The 6809-nt window shown below is 39.6% G+C and overlaps 1 pseudogene; it reads right to left on the reverse strand.

Annotated features, from left to right (window-relative positions):
* Positions 1-568: 568 nt before the first annotated feature.
* LOC108310053 overlaps positions 569-6809 on the reverse strand; it is an 11398-nt pseudogene continuing 5157 nt past the window's right edge.

The following is a 6809-nucleotide window of genomic DNA, read 5'->3' on the forward strand; positions in this document are numbered from 1 at the left end:
TATATTGTATAGCGGTGAAGTCTGGGCGTTTAGTGTACCCACCACCCAAATAGTGAGCATTGTACCCTATAGGTAATTTTTCAATCTCACCCCCCCTCCCACCCTTCCACATTTTGGAGTCTCTGATGTCTATTATTTTATTCTGTATGTTCATGTGTACTCATTATTTTATTCTGTATGTTCTGTGTACAATGGGTACACAGAACATGTGGTGTTTGACTTTGTTTCTGAGTTATTTCACTAAGTATAATGACTTCCAGTTTCATCCATGTTGCTGTGAATAATTCATTCTTTTTTTTTTTTTTTTTTTTCCCAGAGCTAGCCGAGGTTTTATTTTTGGCAAAAAAAAAAGAAAAAAGAAAAAGCAATTGAATTGTTTTGTAGCTGGAGGCATGGGCACGGGGGCGGGGGGGTGTCCCCAGGCAGTAAACTCCCGTCTGGTGGGCTGAAGGCTAGGGCTGAGCCTAGGTGGGTCTCTTCTTCCCTGTGCTCCCCTCCACAGCGGCCTCCCTCCTGGGCTCTGGAGCAGCCACAGGAGAGGCAGGCTGGGAGGGGCTGCCACAGCTGTTCACTTGGGCAGGACGTCAGAGGATTTGGATGCCAGCTTCTTATTACGGGTCTCAATCTTCTTCACATCCATGGCCCTGGTGGAGCTCCTTTGGCTAAAGGAGCTGGAGCCTGCACCAGAGCCATAGCTGGAGCCCAGGCCGTAGCTGAGGCCAGGGCCTGTGAGGCCCCCATAGGCCGAGCCCAGACCACCTGCATAGCTGCTGGTGGTCTTCATATGGATACTTATGTTCTGCATCCCAGACCCTAGACAGCTCTCCTGGCCCTCCAACAATTTCCTGTAGGTGGCAATCTCGATGTCCAGGGCCAGCTTGGTGTTCATTAACTCCTGGTACTCATGCAGCTGCTGCGCCATGTCCAGCTTGGCCTGCTGCAGGGCAGCCTCCAGCTCGGACATGGTGTTGGCATCCTTAATGGCCAGCTCCCCATGCTTCTGGGCATCTACAGTGGTGGCCTCCAGGGATGCCCTCCCGCAGGTCATCCCTGTGCTTCCCAGCTAAAGTCTGCAGGTCCTCATACTTATCTGGTACATGCTGTCAGTCTGAGCCCAGCTGTGGTGGGCTGTCTCCTCATACTGTGCCTTGACTCAGTGATGATGCTGTCCATGTCCAGGGAGGGGCTGTTGTCCATGGACAGCACCACAGAAGTGTCTGAGATCTAGGACTGCAGCTCCCAGTTGAATATACATTCTTTTCAATGCCACATCACACTGATTCTAAAATCAGCCATATAACTAGAAGTTAAACACTCCTCAGAAAATGTAAAAGAATGGAAATCATAACAAACAGTCTTGCAGACCACAGTACACTCAAATTAGAACTCAGGATTAAGAAACTCATTCAAAACCGCACAACTATATGGAAACTGAACAACCTGTTCCTGAATGACTACCAGGTAAATAACGAAATTAAGTCAGAAATAAAGAAGTTCTTTGAAATCAATGAGAACAGAGAGAAAATGTACCAGAATCTCTGGGACACAGTTAAAGCGGTGTTAAGAGGGAAATTTATAGCACTAAATACCCATATCACAAAGCAGGAAAGATCTGAAATTAATACCCTAACATAAATTAAAAGAACTAGAGAAACAAGAGCAAACAAATTAAAAGCTCGCAGAAGACAAGAAATAATTAAGATCAGAGCAGAACTGAAGGAGATAGAGACACAAAACCCCTTCAAAAAAAAAAATGAATCTAGGAGCTAGTTTTTTGAAAAAACTAATAAAATAGACCACTAGCTGGACTAATAAAGAAGAAAATAAAGAAGAATCAAATAGACACAATAAAAAATGATGAAGGGGATATCACCACTGATCCCACAGAAATTCAAACTACCATCAGAGAATACTATAAACATCTCTTTGCATATCAACTAGGAAATCTAGAAGAAATGGATAAATCCCTGGACACCTACACCCTCCCAAGACTAAACCAGGAAGAAGCCGAATCATTGAATAGACCACTAACAAGTTCTGAAATTGAGGCAGCAATTAATAGCCTACCAACCAAAAAACCCCCCAGAACCAGACAGATTCACAGCTGAATTCTACCAGAGGTACAAAGAGGAGCTGGTACCTTTCCTTTGGAAACTATTTCAAACAGTAGAAAAAAAGATACTCCTCCCTAACTCATTTTATGAGGTCAGCATCATCCTGATACCAAAATCTGGCAGAGACACGAAAAAAAGAAAATTTCAGGCCGATATCCCTGATGAACATCGATGCAAAAATCCTCAACAAAATACTGGAAAACTGAATCCAGCAGCACATCATAACTGAATCCAGCACCACAATCAAGTTGGCTTCATCCCTGGGATGCAAGGCTGGTTTAACATACACAAGTCAATAAATGTAATACATCACATAAACAGAACCAATGACAAAAACCACATGATTATCTCAATAGATTCAGAAAAGGCCTCCAATAAAATTCAACATCCCTTCATGCTAAAAACTCTCAATAAACTAGGCATTGATGGAACATATCTCAAAATAATAAGAGCTATTTATGACAGACCCATAGCCAATATCATAATGAATGGTCAAAAGCTGGAAGCATTCCCTTTGAAAACTGGCAAAAGACAAGGATGCCCTCTCTTACCACTCCTATTTAACATAGTACTGAAAGTTTTGGCTAGGGCAATTAGGCAAGAGAAAGAAATAAAGCTTTGTTCAAATAGGATGAAATGAAGTCAAATTGTCTCTGTTTGCAGATGACATCATTGTGTATTAAGGAAATCCCATTATCTCAGCCACAAAACCCCTTAAGCTGATAAGCAATTTCAGCAAAATCTCAGGATACAAAATCAATGTGCAAAAATCACAAGCTTTCCTATGCACCAATAATATACAAGCAGAGAGCCCAATCATGAGTGAACTTCCATTCACAACTGCTACAAAGAGAATAAAATACTTAGGAACACAACTTATAAGGGACATGGAGGACCACTTCAAGGAGAACCACAAACCACTGCTCAAGGAAATAAGAGAGGACACAAACAAATGGAAAAACATTCCATGCTTTTGGATAGGAAGAATCAATATCATGAAAGTGGCCATACTGCCCAAAGTAATTTATAGATTCAATGCTATTACCATCAAGCTACCGTTGACTTTCTTTGCAGAATTTCTTTCCTTTGCAGAAAAAAAACTACTGTAAATTTTATGTGGAGCCAAAAAAGAACCTATATAGTCAAGACAATCCTAAGCAAAAAGAGCAAAGCTGGAGGCATCACACTATTGACTTCAAACAATGCTACAAGGCTAAAGTAACACAAACAGCATGGTACTGGTACCATGACAGAGATATAGACCAATGGAACAGAACAGAGACCTCAGAATTAACGCTACACATCTACAACCATGTGATCTTTGACAATCCTGACAAAGACAAGCAAAGGGGAAAGAATTCCCTATTTAATAAATGGTGCTGTGAAATCTGGCTAGCCATATGCACAAAACTGAAACTGAACCCCTTTCTTATACCTTATACAAAAATTAACTCAAGATGGATTAAAAATTTCAATATAAAATGTAAAATCATAAAAACCCTATAAGAAAACTTGGGCAATACCGTTCAAGACATAGGCATGGACAAAGACTTCGTGACTAATACACCAAAAGCAATCGCAACAAAAGCCAAAATTGACAAATGGGATCTAATTAACTAAAGAGCTCTGCACAGCAACAAAACAAAACAACTGTCATCAGAGTGAACAGTCAATCTACAGAATGGGAGAAAATTTATCCATCTATCCATCTGACAAAGGTCTAATATCCAGAATCTACAATGCATTTCAACAAATTTACAAGAGAAAAAAAAATAACTTCATTAACAAGTGGGCTAAGGGTATGAACAGACAACTCTCAAAAGAAACATTTATGTGGCCAACAAACATGAAAAAAGCTCAGCATCACTGGTCATTAGAGAAATGCAAATCAAAACCACAGTGAGATACCATCTCATGCTAGTTAGAATGGTGATTATTAAAAGGTCATGAAACAACAGATGTTGGTGAGGCTGTGGAGGAATAGGAACACTTTTACACTGTTGGTGGGAGTGTAAATTAGTTCAACCATTGTGGAAGACAGTGTGGCTATTCCTCAAGGATCTAGAACCAGAAATACCATTTGACCCAGCAATCACATTACTGGGTATATGCCCAAATGATTATACATCATTTTACTATAAAGACATGAACATGTATATTTATTGCAGCATTATTTACAATAGCAAAGACTTGGAACCAACCCAAATGCCCATCAATTATAGACTGGACTTAAAAAAAAATGTGGCACATGGAATACTATGCAACTATAAAAAAGAATGAGTGTATGTCCTTTTCAGGGACATGGATGAAGCTGGAAGCCATCATTCTCAGCAAATCAACTCAGGAACAGAAAACCAAACATCTCATGTTCTCACTCATAAGTGGGAGATGTTCCCCTCACTGGGTTCACATGGAAACAGTGAGGGGAACATCACACACTGGGGCTTGTTGGGAGGTGGGGGCAAGGAAAGGGAGAGCATTAGGACAAATGCCTAATATATGTGCAGCTTAAAATCTAGATGATGGGTTGATAGGTGCAGCAAACCACCATGGTACATGTATACTTATGGAACAAACCTGCATGTTCTGCACATGTATCCCAGAACTTAAAGTAAATTAAAAAAACAAAAAGAAAGAAAAATGTCTGTTTTTGTCCTTTGGCCACTTTTTACTGGGTTGTTGTTTTTTTCTTGTTGTTTCAGTTCCTTGTAGATTCTGGTTATTATCCTTTTGTGAGATGCATGGTTTGCAAATATTTTCCCCATTCTGTAGGTTGTCTGTTTACTTTGTTGATGGTTTTTTTTTTTTTTTTTTTTTTTTTTTTTTTTTTTTTTTTTTTTTTTTTTTTTTTTTTTTTTTTTTTTTTTTTTTTTTTTTTTTTTTTTTTTTTTTTTTTTTTCTGTGCAGAAGCTTTTCAGTTTATTTAAGTCCCATTTGTCTATTTTGTTTTTGTTCCCTTTGCTTCTGAGGACTTGTTCATAAATTCTTTGCCTTGGCTGATGTAAAGAGATTTTTTTCCTTGGTTTTCTTCTGGGATATATATATGTGTGTGTTTTTTATTGCATTTTAGGTTCTGGGGTACATATAAAGAACATGCAGGAGTGTTGCATAGGTGGCAATGTGGTTTGCTGCTTCCATCACCATCACCTATATCTGGCATTTCTCCCCACATTATCCCTCCCCAACTACCTACCTCCACTGTCCCTCCCCTAGTCCCCCTCAACAGACCTCGGTGTGTGATGCTCCCATCCCTGTGTCCATGTGTTATTGTTCAACACCCGCCTATGAGTGAGAACATGCAGTGTTTGATTTTCTGTTCTTGTGTCAGTTTGCTGAGAACCATGGTTTCCAGTTTCATCCATGTCCCTACAAAGGACATGAACTCATTGTTTTTTATGGCTGCATAGTATTCCATGGTGTATATGTGCCACATTTTCCTTGTTCAGTCTATCATTGATGGACATTTGGGTTGATTCCAAGTCTTTGCTATTGTAAACAGTGCTGCAATGAACATTCGTGTGCATGTGTCCTTATAATAGAATGATTTATAATCCTTTGGATATATACCCAGTAATGGGATTGCTGGGGCAAATGGAATTTCTATTTCTAGGTCCTTGAGGAATTGCCACACTGACTTCCACAATGGTTGAACTAATTTACATTCCCAACAACAGTGTAAAAGTGTTCCTGTTTCTCCACATCCTCTCCAGCATCTATTGTCTCCAGATTTTTTGATGATCGCCATTCTAACTGGCATGAGATGGTATCTCAATGTAGTTGTGATTTGCATTTCTCTAATGACCAGTGATGTTGAGCATTTTTTCATATGTTTGTTGGCCTCACATATGTCTTGTTTGGAAGAGTGTTTGTTCATATACTTTGCCCACTTTTCAATGGGTTTGTTTGTTTTTTTCTTGTAAATCTGTTTTAGTTCTTTGTAGATTTTGGATATAAGTTGTCAGATGGGTAGTTTGCAAAATTTTTTTCCCATTCTGTTGGTTGCCACTTCACTCTAATGATTGTTTCTTTTGCTATGCAGAAGCTCTGGGGTTTAATTAGAACCCATTTGTCTGTTTTGGCTTTTGTTGCCAAATCTTTTGGTGTTTTAGCCATGAAGTCCTTGCCTATGCCTATGTCCTGAATGGTTTTGCCTAGGTTTTCTTCTAGGGTTTTTATGGTATTAGGTCTTATGTTTAAGTCTTTAAACCATCTGGAGTTAATTTTAGTGTAAGGTGTCAGGAAGGGGTCCAGTTTCTGCTTTCTGCACATGGCTAGCCAGTTTTCCCAACACCATTTATTAAATAGGGAATCCTTTCCCCATTGCTTGTTTTTGTCAGGTTTGTCACAGATCAGATGGTTGTAGATGTGTGGCATTGCCTCCGAGGCCTCTGTTCTGTTCCATTGGTCTATATCTCTGTTTTGGTACCAGAACCATGCCGTTTTGATTACTGTAGCCTTGTAGTAGTTTGAAGTCAGGTAGCATGATGCCTCTGGCTTTGTTCTTTTTGCTTAGCATTGATTTAGCTATGTGGGGTCTCTTTTGGTTCCATATGAAATTTAAGGTGTTTTTTTCCAGTTTTGTGAAGAAGGTCATTGGTAGCTTGATGGGGATAGCGTTGAATCTATAAATTACTTTGGGCAGTATGGCCATTTTCACGATATTGATTCTTCCTAACCATGAGCATGGAATGTTTC

Source organism: Cebus imitator, unplaced genomic scaffold (genome assembly GCF_001604975.1).
Source record: "Cebus imitator isolate Cc_AM_T3 unplaced genomic scaffold, Cebus_imitator-1.0 Scaffold101, whole genome shotgun sequence".
Classification (NCBI taxonomy): Eukaryota; Metazoa; Chordata; class Mammalia; order Primates; family Cebidae; genus Cebus; species Cebus imitator.